Source organism: Phasianus colchicus, chromosome 4 (genome assembly GCF_987193195.1).
Source record: "Phasianus colchicus chromosome 4, bPhaCol1.hap1.1, whole genome shotgun sequence".
NCBI lineage: Eukaryota > Metazoa > Chordata > Aves > Galliformes > Phasianidae > Phasianus > Phasianus colchicus.
Genome location: NC_143439.1, coordinates 12,903,831 through 12,924,007, shown reverse-complemented (window position 1 = coordinate 12,924,007; position 20,177 = coordinate 12,903,831). Strand labels below are relative to the sequence as shown.

The 20,177-nt window shown below is 35.1% G+C and overlaps 1 long non-coding RNA gene across 1 annotated transcript; it reads right to left on the bottom strand.

The window, feature by feature from the left end:
- Window positions 1-7,445: 7,445 nt before the first annotated feature.
- LOC149918063 (uncharacterized) lies at window positions 7,446-12,203 on the bottom strand. Its single transcript, XR_016466346.1, has 4 exons — window positions 12,093-12,203; window positions 10,100-10,187; window positions 8,523-8,642; window positions 7,446-7,605 (listed from the first exon to the last, which is right to left on the bottom strand). It is a non-coding gene; the product is annotated as an uncharacterized LOC149918063 (long non-coding RNA).
- Between the last annotated feature and the right edge of the window lie 7,974 nt (window positions 12,204-20,177).

The window sequence follows — 20,177 nt, the reverse complement described above, 5'->3', positions numbered from 1 at the left end:
CATCAGAGGGCCACAAACTGACTGGAGGCCTGGAGCATCTCACCCGTGAAGAAAGACTGAGAGACCTAGGAGAAACCTGGAGAGGATTGAATGCGAGGATCTTATCTGTGTTTATAAACATCAAATGACTGTGAGTTAAGTGGATGGGACCAGGCTCTTATCAATATGTATTGGAATTCTGGGAAAACTATTGATTATGTAGAACAGGCAATGGGCACAAACTGGCACGTAGCAAATTCCATAGAAATGCATGAGTAGTGGAAGAGGCTGCCCTGAGAAGTTGTAGCATTTCCTTCACTGGAGATATTCAAACCCATCTAGACGCTTTCCAATGTAGTCTACACAAGGAAATCTGTTTTAGCAGGGTTTTAGACTAGATGATCTCCAGAGGTTCCTTACAACCTTTCTGATTCTTTAAAGGTCTGCAATTATTTCTAGCTGTTATGTGGCCAGTAAAAGATATTCTCCACCAGAACCTTGCATTCCAATGTCCAGTACGAAGTGGTCTAATTAAGTAGCTTAAGTTTTATTCCCACAAATTAGAATTAAAACTCTATTTACCATCAATGATGAAGTAATTTGCCTTCATAAAAAAATCCTCTTGAAGAAAAGATTGTTGAATTTCTACAATTACCATTGAAACCAGATGGAAATGCTAATTCAGTGAGAAATGCTGTGTGTTATTGGTATCATGCAGTTATGCCCTTTGCTTGGTCTGTAAAATTACCCTGCTGAAAATTAACCATAAGTGTTTCTGATTAAAAGATAAAAGAAAAAAAAAGAAAGTCATCTAGCTGCAAATGTGCTGCTATGACAAATTTAAAGTGAGGATTGGAATACTGACCTTACCAATATCTAACAGAACATCCCCCAGAAAGTGGAGCTAAGATAGTTAAAATAAATCTGGTGGCAAGAGCAGCAGATGCACCATCTACAAAGAAAGAAAATGTGAAGGATTGCTTTTATTTTTCCTTATTTCCCCCCTTCTCTCTCCCCAGGATTCTAGTGTATGCTTCATAAGTGATAGAAAACAATGCAAAGGGATTTTATATTCCCCCATCTGATGAAGGCCTACATCCTAGCAATCTCTCAGTGGAAGGCAAAGATTAAGTTAAATTTTTGTAAGGCTCTTAGGATTTGACCGAGAACCTTTAATATGCTCAGTTTGCTGTTGGAATTAATTGCTGGCAAATGAATCTTTTATGTCTTGATTAGTCTTCCTACTATGTTGTCAGCTTTACCACACCATAAAAGTGAAAATTTGATATTACATTTTCTGTTCCTTTTCCCTTTGATGCAAACTTTCATTAAATAAAAGTGAGTGCTGTTAGTATAATTCACTTAGCATTATAAAAATTTATATGCATCTTTTCAGTTTGTGATAGAAATACTACTGTAGAAAAGGTTTTACTAGAGAAAGAGAACAACTGTATGTTAATTATGTCTTTGGAGTAGCTTTCAGTGTTTCACTTTTAGGAAATAAGAGAAATGAAAAGCTACTTATTGTTTACAATTACAAGGTGCTGAAATATAAAACATTAAATAGCAGTAGAATTGAGATTTTGAGAAAGAAAGGAAGAAAGAGAGAAAGTATAAGTAAAATTCCCGTATAATGTACTGAGATCAAGCCTATTCCTAATAGTAACTTTCACAGAGTTGGAAGGGAATGGAGTTATTCCTTAGGTACTGAGAATCCTTGAGATTCAAATTCTGTGCTGAGGATATGCAGGAATAATAAGTCCTGCCCTGGTACATAGTCTGTGCTACACCTTTGGAAGGGGAAGGAACCATCTTTTTCTTCCCTACCCTCATTGGTTTTGCCAGCTAACTCTTTAGTACTGAATATAATTAATGTCTGGAGCATACCACATGCTCCTTACCTGATTTGTCCTTTGTCCCATATCTATTTGTGAAATTGAACTCCTCTCACTTAAAAACTGAATACAAAATTCTAGGAGCATCATCATATGCCTGGCGTTCTCTGTCTCTATGTCTAGGCACACTCCACCCCTACATGTGATTATACTTTGTACTACATGTAGATGGAAGGATTTGGGAATATTTTTTGCAGTTGCTCAAATAATTGATTTTTTTTGCTCAGGGCTCTAGATAAATTTGAAGGACATTTTCAGTATCCCAAAACAACTAAGTTGGCAAGGAGCAGGGCTCAGGGTCTGGTTTCAAATTCTCAGGGATGCTAGTGAAATCAGATAAGTGACATAACAAAATATACATGCAATATATGGGATCTTTCCAGTTGATGTGATAATCACTAGAAGTTAAATTCATGTATGCCTTAAAGTGGCTTTGAGAAAAAATTGTATTTTATGAGTGCTGTTCTTATATCCGTGAAGAAATGAGAATATTTTCCAATACCAATACCCTAATTGAAATTTGTTGACAAAAATACAATAGGGAACCAGTTTTTAAAGGCATTTAAGTGCCCAAAGCTGCTGCAGATAGGTACTTAGTGAGGTCTTTCAGAATATTCTATACATCTGACTCCCAGTATGTAAAAGTTTAAGGAGTCTCAGTCCATTAATAAGCTATTTTGGCTCTTCATTCTTCATTCCAATTTTAAGGCAATGACTATTTTAGAAAATGCTCTCAAAGACTGAGCATTTACATTCATTCAAAGTTGTTTTTCTCTTTAATGCACATATTTCATAGCATGACATAACAGATATTTTAATACCTATTTTTTTTAATATTATAAATAATATATAATAAATAATAATAAAAATATTGCCAAAGTAAAATGGAAGAACTGGGTTTTAATTATGGTTGGGGTTCATAAAGTAATTAAACTTGTTGATTTTAGGATGTATTGAAATCCTACTTCTAAGTAACCCATGAGATAGGGCTCAAATGTAAATAAATGTCCTAGACTCATAATTTACCTAACAATGAATCTGGCTGATGGGTGCCCCAGTCCCTTCAAAAGCACACACTCATTTCTTCACTCCAGTTTCCACCTACTGATTCAGGTTGTCTGATTTAAGAAATATAGGCTGAACCAAAACACAGTAACAAAGAGCACAACAGAGGCAGCCATGGCCTTGGAAATACATAGGCAGCTTTCTGTACTCTGCTAGTCCTTCTCTCTATATTAATTTTATCCTTACATCCTGCATCCATAATTCACTCAGATAACCCTTCATGGTTCACAAGCTCTGGTAGCCCATATTAACACTTGTCCTTGTGAACTCTTTCTGCTTCTATATTTTCAAGACACATTACTCTCCCATTTCATAATATCATTGCCAATATTCAGTTATAAAATTAGAAAGATACAGGGTATTTACCAAAATCCATGCTATTTTAATAACTAGTCCAGGGCTACACAACTTTATGTGGTATGATCCTTCAATCCTTTAAAAAGTATCTCTTTTTCTTTTCAGGAATTTTAAGATGTAGGTGAATTTCTGTTTTCTGGGAGTTGTAAACATGATATATTTTCTTAAACGAAAAGAATGTTGGCTTTGGTAGAGAATTGCAGACAGCATCAGATTTATTTATTTTTATTTTTTTAATTGCTTGAATTATCTTTAAAATAAATTATTCTGATGGACTATACGGTAAAATAATCTCAAAACATATAATTCACAATCTCAGATACACTTGTTATCTTGATTTTATAAGAAACTGTTGTTAAACAGACATAAATGTGCAGAAGGGCTTTTATTGTCTTGCCATGCACACTCAAATGTCCCTTTTATGTCAATGAAACTGAGTGAGAAAATTGTTCTTAAAATAGCGTAATAAAGAAACTAATCCATGACATATATGAATTAAAGCCTAAAAATTAAAATATTATCAGATAGTCCAGGAAAAGGAAAGACAAAAAAAAAAAAAAATCTTCCAGTAATTTTATATTCATCTCTCAACCCAAAATACTCGAGATAAAGTTGAATTCTCAGTTTCTGGCTCAATTAAAATGCCAAGGGAAATAATGTTTAGCCTTAGAAAACTCAAAATGCATTAATGTTGATAAAACAAACTGTTTTCCTTGACTTCTACTATTGATCGAGTGACTTCTAAACCACTTGACAGTCTAAAAGTATTTCAAATAAAAGGCAAACATGACCTATTGCCATCATTACATTCCCCAGATAGTTCTTCCCGTTTACATGCTCAGACAAGTAGATACTGTACTGACTTCTAAAGATTCTAAAGATCTTCTATAGATGCAGCAAAAAGAAAAAACAGTTAAACTCTTCTATTTAAAAACAAAAAATAACATTAAAATTATCCCATAAGACAACTGAACAACAATATTTTAACTTGGAAAAGTATCAACTGTGAGTTATAAAGCAAAAATAGGAAAGAGAAATTCATAGTTTACTATTTTATTTCATATTCTGAGCAGATTATCCTTGATGGAGTCTGACATAAAAAATATCATCAACTCACCAAAACTGGGACAAAAGTTGGCTTTTCTTCATAAGATTCTTTTCTCCATTCTGTGCAGTAGGGATCCTAGTATCCAATGGAAAACAAAGTTAAACTGTTCAAGAAACATTTTCCACAAAATTTCAGTTCAAGGGACCACTGAAGCTGATTACAGCTGACTTTCTGTTTCAGTCCCTACCTTTTATTTTACCTAAGTCATTTGAGAAGTTGAAGGCTTTGCACAGGAGCCTACTCTCACTTTCTCTGATAAAAAAACTCTTCAGACACACATAGTACTTGTCCCCAGTTCAATCCAATGCTGTGAAGTGGGTTTTTGAGATTTTTTTTTTTTTCCAATAATGTTTTTTTCTCATGCTCTCCAACAAAAGAGGATAGGTTAACGTTTATTAGTGAATATAGTATTGTACAGACATAGAAAAGTATTTATTTGTTGCATTGTTCAGAAGAAAAGATGCTGAATAAAAAGAAAAAAAAATAAGTCTAATGCTAAATTTGGAAAGCAAAAACGTTTTGAAAAAAAAAAAAAAAAGATCAATAAGCTGTAATTAGTAAAAGTAAGGGACTCAAAATACAGGCTAAACAGAACTAAGAAATCTACCGAATATCTTAATCTGAGAAGAGATGAAGGCTAAGTAGAGAATATTCGAGACTGAGCACTACACAATCATTTCTATCTACTTTTCAAAATAACCATTTTGCAATACTATTTATAAAAGCAATGCACTATTCACTTTTTTTAAAAAAAAACATTAGTATTGTTTTTTAAACACAGCAAAAATTGATATTGTAAGTAATTTCAAATCAGTTTGAAAATTACTCACACTGCTAGATTGTCTTTTTTTTTTGTTGTTGTTGTTGTTTATTAATATAATCTTGAAAAGATCTTTATCATAGTTGTCTGAAGTCAGTAACTTATAATGGTAAAGGTTAAATCTTATCTAAATACGATTGTGTTCAACACTTTGAAAAACCAGAACATTTTTCAGCAGGTAGACTGTGAAAGGTTTTCCATCACCTTTCATTTGCAAATCAGTACTTTTTTGAGGTAGCCCTAGCCTAACCATGCACTCATGCATAACACTGAAGAACTTTCACAGGTAAGTTACGCTTCAGTGGAGACGAATAGTAGATAAATTGCTTTTATAGAGTGGTTAACTGTGCAAGAACAAATTCTAAGGATCCCTCTCAAGAAAGCAATTAACATTACAAATGTTCTTTAACCCCCGAAGGAACAGATTTGAGAATGAGAACTAAAGAGGTGAGATACCCACGGAGTCTGGACTTTGAGCATTGGTAGTAAGTGGGACCTGCTTTTTATCATTTATGCTGATTTGAACACGCAGAGAGACAGTCCCAGAATCATTTTCCATACCTTTTAAAGGAAATCCCTTTCATTTTAATTGGACTATCACAAGTCCATTGTATTAGAACAATGAAACTCTGCTATCAGTTATGCATATCAAATTGAGACTTTAGCTGTACTGATACTGATATCGGATCAGATAGTGAATTGATAGATATGCTAATTTTACCGCATTAGCATTACCACTTAATGGAATGACTGAGATCAAAACAGAAATTCCCTATTAGAAAAAGTGGGTTGGAAAGATGGAGCTAGGTTATCGAAACAATAAAATTATGTTAGCAACATCACCAGTTTTAGCTACAGCTAGCAGATAATGCAGGGACTTGGCATAGACTTGGCAAGGCAGTCTACATTTCATTGAACATACATGCTGTGGACAACCTAAATCTTTCTCCGAGTCTACGATAAACTAGAATCCAGTGTAGTATCAGACACCTCATATAACTTCAGGGTAAGTATCTCTATTAAAGGCAACGTTTTCCAAAGAAGTTAGCCTTTCAGAAGTGTGTGGACACCTGCAAATTCTGTTTTGAAGTGTCCAAGTACAGATTAACACATGGTCTTGCTAAAGGACACATTGTGTTCTCCTGAAATCCTGCCCTTTAGGACTTACTTTGCCTTGAAGCGTGACAAAGTTGAAACTGTTATTTCCTCCAAAGCCTTCCAAAGGAAGGCCTGGAGATTCAAGCAAGGGTAAGGCCCTCTCTGGAATATTCTGTGAGGGCTTTGACAATAATAGCAACATGATCTCCCCTCGTCCCAAGAGCTACTCTTTCCCTGGTTGGGATGGAGGATGGGCTCTGGCATCCTACAACTCTAGATACAAAATATCTGATTGCCAGCAAGTCCATACCTGCAAGCACCTCTCATTGGAAGCTGAGACTGTAGAGGCATTCCCCATCCATCTTATATATTCTTCAATTAAATACCACACTGAGGCATTCAGCGTATTTACAATCAGAAATCAACCTTGTTTTTGTCTGCCTTTTTTTTTTTTTCCTATTAAAGTTTCTATTTTCTAAAACAAACAAACAAACTTATCTGTCTTAAGTAGTTGACTCCATTCCTGTTTACGTTTAACATTTATTTTTGTGACACTTTACCTTCAGTAGGAAGTTAGGCTGCAGCAAACATATACTTACCTGCTTAGCCTAAGGGCTTGTCCCTGAAGTTATGCAGAAGCAAGTAAGGAAGTATAACATGTTAGTTATTCCATATCATTCCTTAGATGGACTTCCAGATACACAACATAAGATTCTGAGAAAACAAGATGCTTTTCCATCATACTGCCTGATAACTTCATATGTTACTTATCACGTTCTACACTAAATAAATGAATATTCCTATGCATCCTCAGAACACTTCTCATCATTTTCATCAATTCTGTAAATTATACCATAGCATGCAGTAATTGCATGTTTTAATGTTGTTGTTCTTTAACCCTGCAGGCACCTATATACCACACAGGCATTACCTCAACCCCACCCCTACAGTAGATTGAGGTAAAATAATCAGAATGAAAGGAAAGTTTATGGGTTGAGATAACAAGAGTTTAATAGGACAGGAAAATAATAAATAATGAAATATACAAAGAAAGCAATGCACAATGACATTTCTCAGCACACACTGAGTAACCAATCACCAAACAACAAAAGTCTCCCTGACCTGCTTCTCCAGTTTTATAGTTCTTCATGACACAATACATTACAGGGTATCCCTGTAGCACGTTTGGGTCAGCTGTCCTACTTGTGTCGCCTCCCTGAGCTCCTTGTGCTGCCCAGCTCCTCCCTGGCAGGGTAGTGTGAGGAGTTGATGCATCCTTGGCTCTGTGTAAGCATTGTTAACACAACTAAAACATTGGTGCATTATGAACATTATTCTCACTCTAAACCCAAACCATGACACCATACCAGCTACTAGAAAGGAATTTAACCCTATCTCAGCTGAAACCAGGACAGATATATATTAATTACATATTCCACTATGCTATTGTACAGTAAAATAAGTTAAAATCATGAAAATATGAAAGTAAACAAGATAGCTTTTAAAATTCAGGTTGGATTATTGTTTATGTAATAAAATTGTGAAACTATCTATCCAATTGTTCTTTTTGGCAATTGCACTGGATTGTAGGATAGTACAAAAGCAGAACCCCAAAAAGCATACTTCTGCCCAGATATAAATTATGATAAGAAGGGCAATGGATGTCATCTTCCTGGACTTCTGCAAGGCCTTTGACATGGTCCTTCACCATATCTTTTTCTCTAAATTGGAGAAGGATCCATACTTCTGAAGGCTTGTTTGATGGCTTAAGAACTGGTTGACTGAACAGCCAAAGGGTTGTGATTAATGATTCTGTGTCAGGGTGGAGGCTGGCCACAAGCAGTGTCCCTCAGGGGTCAGTCTTGGGACCAGTGCTCTTCAACATCTTTATCAATGACATAGATGATGGCATTGAGTGCACTCTCAGCAAGTTTGCAGATGACACCAAGCTGAATGGTGCAGTCAATACACTGAAGGGAAGGGAAGCCAGGCACCAGGACAGGCCGGAGAAGTGGGCCCATGAAAACCTAATGAGGTTTAATAATGCCAAGCACAGGGTGCTGCACTCAGACTGGGACAATCCCCTGTATTTATACAAACTGCTCCTTGAGAGCAGCCTTGCAGAGAAGGACTTGGGGGGTCACTACTAATAAACACGTACCTCAATATTATTTAATGAATGTTGTATGCATGTGCTTACCCTTGTAGAAACAGATGACACTGCTAACAATTAGAAGTGACTTGGATGCATTTGACTCCTTAGCTGGAAGTCTTAGAAAGTACTTGCAGTGGAAATGTGGAATATTACTTCTGCCAGAACCTGAACCAGAAGCAATTTGTTGTTTACCAATCTGCTTTCTTTTATTGGATTCAGCCATATGTTTATACTGGGTTAAAACAGAGACCTCAAACATTCTTATAATGATAGTACATCTGGGTACAGAAAGACCAGATCCCAGTGTAAGCGTATCTATTTCTTAGCTTTACTATTCCAGAGCTAAATTTCCATTAAGATTGACTATTCTGTGAATATAATGCACTGTTCATATGAACTAAGTAAAAAAAAAAATAATAAAAAAAAAAAAATAAAAAGCAAAAAGCAAAACGTTCTTTACTGGTCCTGTTAAATGACAAAGCTGCCACTCACTTGAGGAACAAATTGTTAACCCTCATTGACCCCACAATAGCTCTAATCGTCTGCAAGTTGAAAGGTTTTCTAAGATATTACTTTAAGATTACCACATCAGGTCTTAATGTTTGACTATAAATGAATAAAAAAAAATGTTTGAAAGTCCATAATTATTTGTTTACTCAGATTTCAGCAACAGTTGTCAAGAAATGCAATCACTGCATATTGTATTATGCATACAATAAAACATAAGAAAAATTATGAATTCTTAGCTGCTGTTTTAGCCACAATTAGATATGTGGTAAATATTTGAATACCATCAGAGAAATCCAAAATAATTTTATTCAAAAAGTCAGTAAAATTACAAAGGAATTTTGATTTTACGTAGCATCATTTACTAAAATATAAAGTTCCGCAATTGTTTGCCCTTCTCATAATAAGAGAATTTATAGATGTGGCTTTAAATTCAGACTGTTAAAAATTTCCTTTTTCTTTCCATTTTTACTCCATTATACAACATCACAAAGTTACAATCCACCTGCTTAACTTACCTATTTTTATTTTTCCTCTTTCTCACTTCATCTCACTTTCTTACCTTCCTTTATCCTCTTGACTTTAGTATTAGCACATTTTTTTTCTGTCCTTTCTTCAATGTTATTGCATCTCTTTCCTTTAGCTCATCAATTATTCATATAATCGTACACCCATAAAAGTAGCCTTTCTTTGTTAAAACTCATTCCTGGTGCAATGTTATATCTTCTTTTCCAGTAGTGCTCCAACTTATGCTAAGTTCAAGCACGTGCTATGTCAGTGAAATCAGTAAGCCTGATAAAAATGCTTGACGTTAATTGGCCTGTATTTTTTGCTCAAAAGCCCACCTTAAGGCACATATACAACGTTGTTTGTTTTGTATCTAAGTGATAATTACTGAATACAGCAAGACAAAAGACTTGTGAATTGCTTAGCTAATTATACTTTCAAATGTTTTTCTAAGCTTTCGGCTGCGCTGTAATCTTCCCCCACCCCCCCCCCCCCATCCGGTCTTGCCGATGAAAAGCAGATTTTAAAGATAGTATAGTTAGCACTGCAGCCCAAGACATTGGAGGTAACAAAGAATTGAGACAAAGTATACGAGGGCATTCCTTCACCTGCCTCTTGCATTCTTCATCCTTGGCTGTACTCAGAGTCGCGCTGGCAGGATTACATGAAGAGACAGACTGCAGGGCTGATTTATAACTGTGGGGAACAAAATACATTTTGTTTAAGCATGGTCCTGTTCAACCTCAAGGTAAGGGCACATGCTGCTAATGCTGAGAAACTGTAGTAATGGATGTGTCTACCAGGGAGAGAGAAACATTTCTTTAAGGTGACACCCACTGTTAGATCAGCTTAAAGATGATCATAAAACCTCATCACTGGTAATGCCACCATCTTAGGAAGCATAAAGATGCACTGTCATTGTGACAGTGTACTATGTATCACCGTATAGATGATAATTCTTACAGAGCTTAATGTAAACAGCAGTTCTCAGATGAGGAACTGGACCAAGATTCTCATAATGCAGCTACGTGTCTCCTACTGGATGAATTAGGAGGAGCAAATCCCCCTTACACCACCACAGCAACGCAGCTGAAATAAATTTCTTAAAGCATCTGCCTACTTAATGAGCATTGCTGCTTTATTTCACTGTGTGGTCAAACAAATTAATTGAAGCTAGTAGTGAAGGTTAAGAAAGCTGTTCCTTACAATCCTTTGAAGTTTGGTGTGGAAAATAAAGGGTTTTAACTACAAAGCTGATTCAATAAATTGTTTACAAGCAAGTTCCTAAAAAAAGTATTATTGCATTATACTAGCAAGATAAAATTTTTGTATAGCTTTCCCCTAAATTGAATAATGGTTTGTCTTCATATGGGATTCACTGAAGTGCTTTGTTCATGGCAAATCATCTGGAATAGATGACCTTATTCGACTTACGTGATTATTAAGTGACTTCCCACTCCATCAGTAAAATAGATTATGTTCTCCACAGTTTCCTGGCTTGGGAAATGGAATAATTCTATCAACGTTTGACTAGAAGCATTCTTAAGTTTCAGGCTAACATCCACAATGTAAGTTTACTAAGATGCTTCTCCCTGCGCCTCACACACAAGTTCTGCTGCCCTAACACAAACAGCTGGGGGGAGACAAGCCAAATCAAGGCAGAATAATTTTCCAACCCAAGAATGCTTAACAGTCAATGGTGCTATAGTCTAAAACAAAATCAATACTGATTTCTAAACTTTTATATTACTGATCCACAGAGCATAATCTTAGTTTACTCAGGTCATGCCTCATAATGCAAACAACTTGAGTAGCTGGAGAATATTTGAAATTGTCCTTGGTATATGTAAGAAACATTCCACATCATTCATATTCTCTGCCATTCATTTGCAGGTGTTTTGATGAACAAGCATGGTAACTCATAACATACTAAGACAACTATGTTAAGTACAATGTCCATAGAAAAAGAATCATCTAACCTTCTAACATTCCACCCCAGCTTTTAATACCTTCTTTACAGAGATGCAAATGACAGCATAAGATAAAGCAAACTTGAGTGAACTGAGCAAAAATGTTAGTGACTTGTGAAATTATTTTAAAATTCCTTTTGGTTCAGATATCAAATACATTCACCAAACTTTGGTATTTCTACATTGAAGGTTTTTAAAAAAATACCTGCTAAGACGCTAGCAATGAAATGCTAATATCATATTTATTAAAGTGATGCGACAAACAAGTAGAGTTCCAGAAGAGAGGACTGAAAAAAAATTGATGGTGTTTTTTGTTTGTTTTCATTCTTTTCATCTGAAACCTTACTTTTCCTTCTAACATATTTTCAATTAACTTGCTCAGACATTGTATTTTGTATCAACTGCTTTTCTTTAGAAATCTGACAAGGAGAGGCTACATGTTTATGAGACTTGCTTGTCAGAAGGGAGTAATAATTTTGGTCCACAAAATGAATATTTACCAAGACCAATTCTGCCAGATATGAAGGCAAACGTTAGCCGAACTTGCAAATATTTGCTATATTCCTGAGCATTTCTGGATGCATTATTCTACTATAATAAGAAACTTATGCATAATAAAATGTTTCCTTACTTTGCTTTGGTCTATCAGTAACAGATGAGTTTGCAAGCTGAAGAACACTAGACTTTGCTGTGTTGACTGACACAAGGACAAGTCACAGTCCAACCTCAGATGTCTTTTATTGTCACCTTGAGACCTGTAAGCATAACCAAGATTTATACAGCACTGGACAAGAGCTTTAATTCTCTACTGCAGATTTTACAAGGTGATCTAACAACTGAAAACGTCAAGACTTTAAAGGCATTCTTTGGTGATTAGATCTCTTTTACCCAAACTTCATTACAGTTTAAAGAAAGCTTAAGATCTTGCAGAAACAAGACAACAAGGCATCTTCAAAGGGTGGTTTTGTAAGCATGCATACCAAATAGAAAGCTTACCCCGGAAAGGATAACCTTGAAGGAACAAAGCTACACCTGATTTACCTGTCAGCTAGGTCAAGACAGCAGTAGGGAAGTTACATTCCTTGCAAGATGCCAGAGAATTTTTGTTTCAAATTAAGCTCAAGTCAAGCATAAGTCAGAGTTTCATTCATTTTAGAAGAAAATGCTGCCTTACTCAGCTTGGAAAGATTAAGGTTGGCATACTTTTTATTTTTTAATATGTATGTAGATTATCTCCTGATGAAAATGAGAAAGTTCTGACTCGGGAGGTATTGATGCAAACAGTGAAGTGAGAACATTAACTTTTAAAGGTATTCCCCCCCTCCCCCCCCCCAAGTTCAAGATCAGTGTTCATCTTTGAGGATGTAAAGTTTTCTTTCTAAGCTTTCTGAATATTTCATTTGGTGTGCATATATGTATATACATACACACACACACTCAAAGCAATTGCATTATCAGAATAAACAGACCACTTATATACTGTGCTAAATGAACCATAGTTTGACCCTCTGTGAATAATTCAAGACTATTGACCTCTTTTTCTTGTTCTTTTTCACAAGAAAACCTTTACTTTCATTACATCCATTTTTATTTCCTTTAAGTCTACATTTGCTTTGTTCTGTCAACTACAGAATAGTTCTAGTTGAGTGTGGGAATAGAGGAGTGAATGAACATTTTCATAATGTAAAATAACATGGATAAGACAAAGGAGAGAGACCAAACTCAAAATTTCCAGTGAAGTCTTGCTTCAGACAGAAAATTTTCTGGAAGATTTTTCAATTTATAGCTGTGTAGAACAGTAAATACAAGCATTTTGATAGAATTCATACAAATAAGTATTATTTTCTGAGAAAAGAAAGTCCTTTCTAGTTATATATTGACCAAATCTATGTTTTAATTGATAGCTCAGTTCACCCCTCTGATGCTCAACCTTCTCTATATGGAGTTGCACATAACACACAAGTATTGCAAGAATGCTTTGCACATCTCTTAGTAATTCTACAACTGTCTCTGCCAGACTCTTTGTAAACCAAGTCCCTTACCTGCTTTCTCAGTCATCACTTATGTAGACCTAATTCCCAAATTTGTTTTCATAATATCTCACAGGCCTGACAATTCATTTTGGTTTCTTTCATTTTCTGGAGCGTAGCCTTAACTAGAATAAAATAAGATACAATGGTACAGTCAAATTGCATGAAAGAAGAATAAACAATCAGGAGGCAGAGAGAAAGAGAGCACTTTTGGAGAAAAATAAGAGTACTGGCTCCACACTTTTGCTGTAGCTCAAGAAGGAAGTTTTTCTCTCTGCATGTGAGAAGGCAAAGCATAAAAACAGGCTATAAGATGTTTGCAAGTAGTATTCCTCCCTTCCTTTACACCACACTCAACTCCTCTCACTTCTCAGAAGAGCTAGTTCTGAAACCTCCCAGAAGAGTTTCCTCCGCAGCAGCATTAGAAGCCTTGTTCCTTTCTAGCAGCAGGACACCCCCAAAATGTTTTTCATAGTGACTGACAGTCTGTTCACCAGTACAAGTGAATTCATGATCTGCTCAGTTTTTCTCCCTAAGGACATTCTTAATTCTTTTTAATACTCGGTATATGTTTGATCTTCTCTCCTCCACAAGACAATCGAACACGTCTTGTCAGTACTTCATTATCAAAATAGGAGCAGGAAAGGCAGCGAGGGGTTACATACATGAAGAAAGGCTTTAGATAAAAAATTATGAGGTCCTATCCTTTGGCAGAAAAAAGCTCCATAGTTTAAAAACATAGCTATAGATAATCAAACCAAACAAAGTTAAATTGAAAATTATGCAAACTTATTTTTCCTGTACCAAAGTTAATCATCGCTTTGATGCTTTTATGATGGCTGCAAGAGTTGAACCAAAACAGATTTTTTGGCTGTAAGCTAAACACTACAAATAACAATTGACAGCTCCTAGCAGGGCCTTATTTAGTATGAGCCTTATTTGCACTTGATAAGAGCTTCAAAGCAATGTCACTGTCACAGCCCATTCCCCTCTCTTGCTTCCTTCACACAGACACACAGGAATATGCTGCACAAAATTCCCCTCTAGCTACGTGACACTGAAATTCTTCACTCTGCATTACAACATAGGCAACTTACACTCCAAAACATTTTACATATGACTGGTTGGAGGGGACAGTCAATATCTTTGAGGACATTCCATCCTGGTGAAAACGAGGGTCCTTACTGCGAGTAGTTGCTATAATGGACCCCAGCTCATACATGCGGGAACTTTGTCAGAATAATTTTGTGGATGTATCTGTACTTTGTGCAATATGATTTTGTGCGCATGGTAAAATCTCACTACGACAAAGAGAGAGGGTGTGCAGAGAAGTTGTGGAGTCTCCTTCCTTGAAGATACTCCAAAATTATCTGGATGTGGTTTCCCTGCTTTATTACAGGGGATTGGCCTGGCTGGTCTCCTGAGATTCTTTAAAGTCTATACCATTCTGTGAGTTGGTCCCAAATAGCTTAATATTCCTGGTGGGCAGTAATAAGATTTGCCTGTACAGGAATATGGGCTTTGACTTGCATACAGAAGTCTAACCCTATATAGGGAATAAATAAGAAAAAATAAGAAACACAAACCCGTAACTGCAGAACTCATAAGAAGTTCCCACATATTTCTGCGTATGCAATAGAAAGGATTAACCTGCCATTGCAGCAAAAGGGTTGATCTTACAGTGATTTTTTTTTTTTTAAATCTGACCTTGATATATAACTAATAAAATCTGTGGAGATACACAATTCTGATACTAATATGTAAAAAGAGCCAGTCCCATTTTAAAATACTGATTCATATTAGTTTTGCTTCATCAGTTTCACAGAACTCTTACATTTATATCAACATAAGAAAGACTAGAAATGAACTCAACCAGCATCTTTTATGTTTATAACTAAGAAAACAGCGATGCTTAAACTGACCCATTACTCTTACAAATCTCCTGAACTCACAGTACATGTTTTCCATGAAATAACAGTTAATATGTTTTTATGACTTTTATTAGTATAGCATTTAACATAAATCTGACCCTCTCACTTAGCCTTACAGGTTGTTTCCTCCCTGCAGAATGAACATGCCAACAGTTGAAATTTGTGAGTCCAGACCTAAGTAGCCCACTATAAGAGTGTCAGTGAGTAGCCATTTTTTTTTTTTTTTGTCAATGGACTTCAACACATACAAAGACAAGGATCTTTAAGTAGTCTCTATAACATAAAATTACAGTCAGAAACAGCCATAAGATGGAAACAGATAGTATATTGAAGTTTCACCATGCTTTATTTGTGTATGCATGAATTTATACATTAAGTACATACATTAAGTATAAACTTGGGTCTTTGCAATTAACAAGCACATCAGAATTCAATGCTTCAAAGGAAAATAATTTTTCTTAATTATTTTGAGCAGTACAAGTAACTTCTCACTTCCACAATTTATGCCAGAGTAGATCTGGAATCATTAATTTTCTTGATCTCTGCCTATGCAGAATGTGCAACTGTAGTCTTCCTTCACTACTACAGTTAGTGCTGCGCATTAAAGCTACACAAATGCACAACTGGGCTGCTTTTTCACTTAAATTAAGAAACATATAAACATGAGTAAGTGAAAAGTTCTCTATAGCTATGATCAATTTTACCAGCATCCGTCATAAAAACTGAAGCTTTCTCGAGACAGATTGTAACATGATAGAAAATGCAACTATGACAGCAGAGCAACAAGATCCCCAAACACTGCAAGTGAGGATTTGCTGAAATATAACAGCAATAGGCACAGAAACAAAAGAAAACTACTTACCTTCAAGAGACCTGAATTACACAAGAATCTGCAGAGACACCTTTGCCTCCACTGCCAACCCTTAAATGAGGTCGGGAAGGTGTGGGTCCTGGCTCCACCTCTTCTGGTCACTGAGGTACATTGCATGCACCTGAGCTCCCCTGGGTTAGTCCTGCCTTCTCACTAGGTGCTCAATTGCGGTCCAAGATGTGACATAGTAGTTCCACTACACCACATGTGTTTTTGAGCTTTTATTTTCCTTCTTAAACAAAGGAATAGAAAAGGTAATTTTCATCATATATATAATAAGAACTTAAGTGGCCTTTGTTTTTCTCTTCATGGCAAAATCAGATTGAGAATAGCCAAAGAGTAGTTTAGAACTAAGTAAGTAAGTTTAAGATAATCATTCATAGTACTGAAACCTGTGCAAATTCTTTTTTTTTTTTTTCAAGAAATTGAAACAGAAAAATTCTCAAAATTAACCGTTTGTTGTATTCACTTAGAATACCTACTGACTTCTTACCAAAACTCTTTTATAAAAGGAAATTGTGATAAGAAGGAAGAGTTGAGAAGAAAAGGAGAGTGGTGGGGAGGAGAAGGATAACAGGGTTTGCAGTAATATTACTTAAGAAATTTAAACTTATGTTCAAGCAGGGGTCTGGATTTGGATATATTGTTAAGATAGTGTTGCATTGCTATGGGTTATACATATTCTAATTTGCTCAAGAGAGTCACTGTGGTTCCAGAGGGCAAAATATTTTCTCCTTCTTTGAGTAAAGAGAAATGTTATATTCCATCTAAACAAATAATTTTAAAGTGACTTGCTTACAAGCAATGCATGTATATGAAAATCAAAAAAGCAATATACTGTATTAAGTAAGCTGTATTTGTTTTGTGATATAAATGAATAACAGATAAAAATGTTCAAGATGGTTGAACATTAGAATCAACAAATAAAACACGCATAATTTGTATGAGACAACGTTCAGATGAAAATTATAATATACTAAGCATAGCTAATTTACTGAGTTATTTTATTATTTTATTTGATTTCATATAATAAGAATGAAGACTACAGCCACAGCTCCAAATTACTGATAACTAGCTTAACTTGTTTCAGCTCACGCATGGACTGTCAATGTGTCTCTAAACTCATTTCACACTTGACCTTCTGGAGGGCAGTGGAGCTATATAGAAATGTACACTATTCTCTCTGGTCTCTGACATTGTTAAAAGGGGAAAAAAAAAAAAATGCACCAGAAAATCTATATTGAATTAATATACAAACAAAAAACTTTATATAGGAAAATCTTAAAAAAAAAAAAAAAAAGCAAGAAATGAAATAAATTCATGAACTGAAAGCTCTGCTTTCAGTTATAGCGTCTCTTAAGAGTTGTGCTCTGATGCATTAATAGTGGAGGCAGGAATTCAGTTTAAATATTGCTGCAGCTTAAGGTACACAATTATATTCTTCAGTGTCGACATTTTCACCTTGATAAGCATAATAATGCCATGCAGATGCAGACTAAAACCCATAATTTCAGCACTCTGCTTCTACTCACGTTGATTATAATAAGGTATAGCACTGAAGCATGCATGATCCCACATTTAATTGTCAGCATAGCCTTTCATTTAAACAAGAAGTTAGTTAACAGTGTGCTTTCTACAGCAAATGTGGGAGGCATCTCAAATAGCTGTGTCTAAACAGGGAAAGTTAAAAGAATCAGTAAAAACATGTGTGAAAAACTAGTGATGACTTAAATTCACCTCCAGTTTCTCAGTGGGTGTCAATGTAAACTGAGAACAATAATATGATATGTTTGTATTTGCAAGAAAGTTTTTGCTTTTTTTCCCCCTCACATTATTTTTAAACAGGTAAAGTTTTGCTGCTGTTAGCATTATAGTATAAAACAGTAAGTCAGACAACAATGAAGGACAGATCAAGTATAAATGTAAACTGAAAAATGAATATGTATTATGAAAACTAAAAAACCGGCAAAAGGAGTTTATACATTATCTTTTTTTGCATGATCTTTTTTAATATATTTGCTAATTAACTTCTAGAGGAATTGAACAATACTTAGCAAGTAGAAAACAATTTAAACTAGGTCTGTAGTCACATGTATACATTTATATATATTTCAATACATAGAAATGTACAAATTACATCAGTATGTACATATATATATAAATCAATAGCTTGAAAATATTCAGCTTGTATCCAGCAGGAAAAAAAAAAAAAAAAAAAAAGTATTGATAACAAAAAAAAAATCCCTATCTATCTGAAAGATATATTTTCTTGGATCTTTATCTAATCTTATGCTTTGCTTGATTCTGAAAAAAAAAATAGCACTTAAAAATAAAAACTATACATCCCACAAAGAAATAAATCTCAAACTTGAAATAGTCCGAATAGCACAGCTTACAAACAGTACTTAATTCTCTCTCATGTCATCATGATGCCTTAGTAACTTGAATCCCTTCTGATCATATGAAAAGTAGACTCAAAAATACATCATTAGGAACAGGAAGTTTCTTTGCCTTGTCTTGTCAAATGCCACATTATATTTTCTAGGAGTAATTAACTCTCACACACAACTTCTCTTACATACATTTTGTCAGACAATGTATCTGAATTTGTAAAAGTTGGATGGCTGGTAGCACTCTAGCTCAAAACCAAGGAGATACTTTGTGTTTGTCAGTGGAAAGATAGCATATGTTAGAAGCAGAGCTGAAAAGCTTGTGGGAGGTCTGGAACAAAATTGAGCAGGTTATGTGGCTGGTGCTTGCCACACTACATTTCTGTTAGCTGAAGTTAATGGCAACTCTTAACTCAGCCCATCAGCATGTGTCGTGAGACAGACTGATCTGTTTTGTTGGAACTTTCAGAATGTTACTGTTTTGTTCTCATTAGAAACTGAGGGAAAAAAAAAAAGTTATAAATTGTCTGAGGATATAAGAAAACTGCTCCAAAAATAATATTTCATAGTTAATTATGTTGGCCCACAATGCCAGAAGCAGATGTTGGTGAACCTTCCTATAGATGATGAACATTCAGTATTCCATCAGTCTCAAACCTAGTTGGATACAATACTTTAAGGTCAAATCACTGCCTCAGATTATGGTGGGTACAATTCTTACACTTGTAATCACTTGAGCTTTTGCTAACATGACTTCTTTAATCCTTTTATTTAGATGGAGAAGGATCTCCACACCCTCAGTTGAATTTTGATGGCAAGCAAACCAATAGGTAGACTTGGCAGAAAAAGCCCTTTTAACAACACGTGAAATCCATCAGTAGTGTTCAGAATCACTGCCTAGTATTTAGAGGCTGATGGATCAGATCCTATCGCAGAAAGCAGAAAAAGTAAAATTTCTTGCTTTACTAGCAATGTTTTAGATATCTTACATATGTCCTCTGTCTTCTGTTGAAGGGAATTTTGGTGGAGAAATAAAAAAGAAAAATGTAAGGAAAAAAACAGCAGTAAGGAAAAGCAATTCATTTTTAATTCCTTTGTATAATAAACAGTAACAGCTTCTGTTGTAAATGAAAAAAATCTCTCCTTTATGAGGCTATATTGATTTTATGAACATAGCAAGTATTGTCATTTGGTCACACAAATATGTGACAAAAACCGAAATGAACCTGAAATGCAAATTTTATGTGTTAAGCTATCAGAGGTATACAGTTTACTCTATTTTTATAGGCAGTAGTAGATAATAAAAACTGAGTAAAATCCTGATTAAAAACCTAAATAAATAGGGAACAATGAATGCTGAAGTTTCTCAGCTGCAAAATTACTTTAAGGTAAATTCTGTAAGATTTGATGTGGCAAGGAAAATGAAATATGATTATTATTGACTTACACCAAATTATCTGACATTCAGGTATACATCCTTCACCTCATACCTTG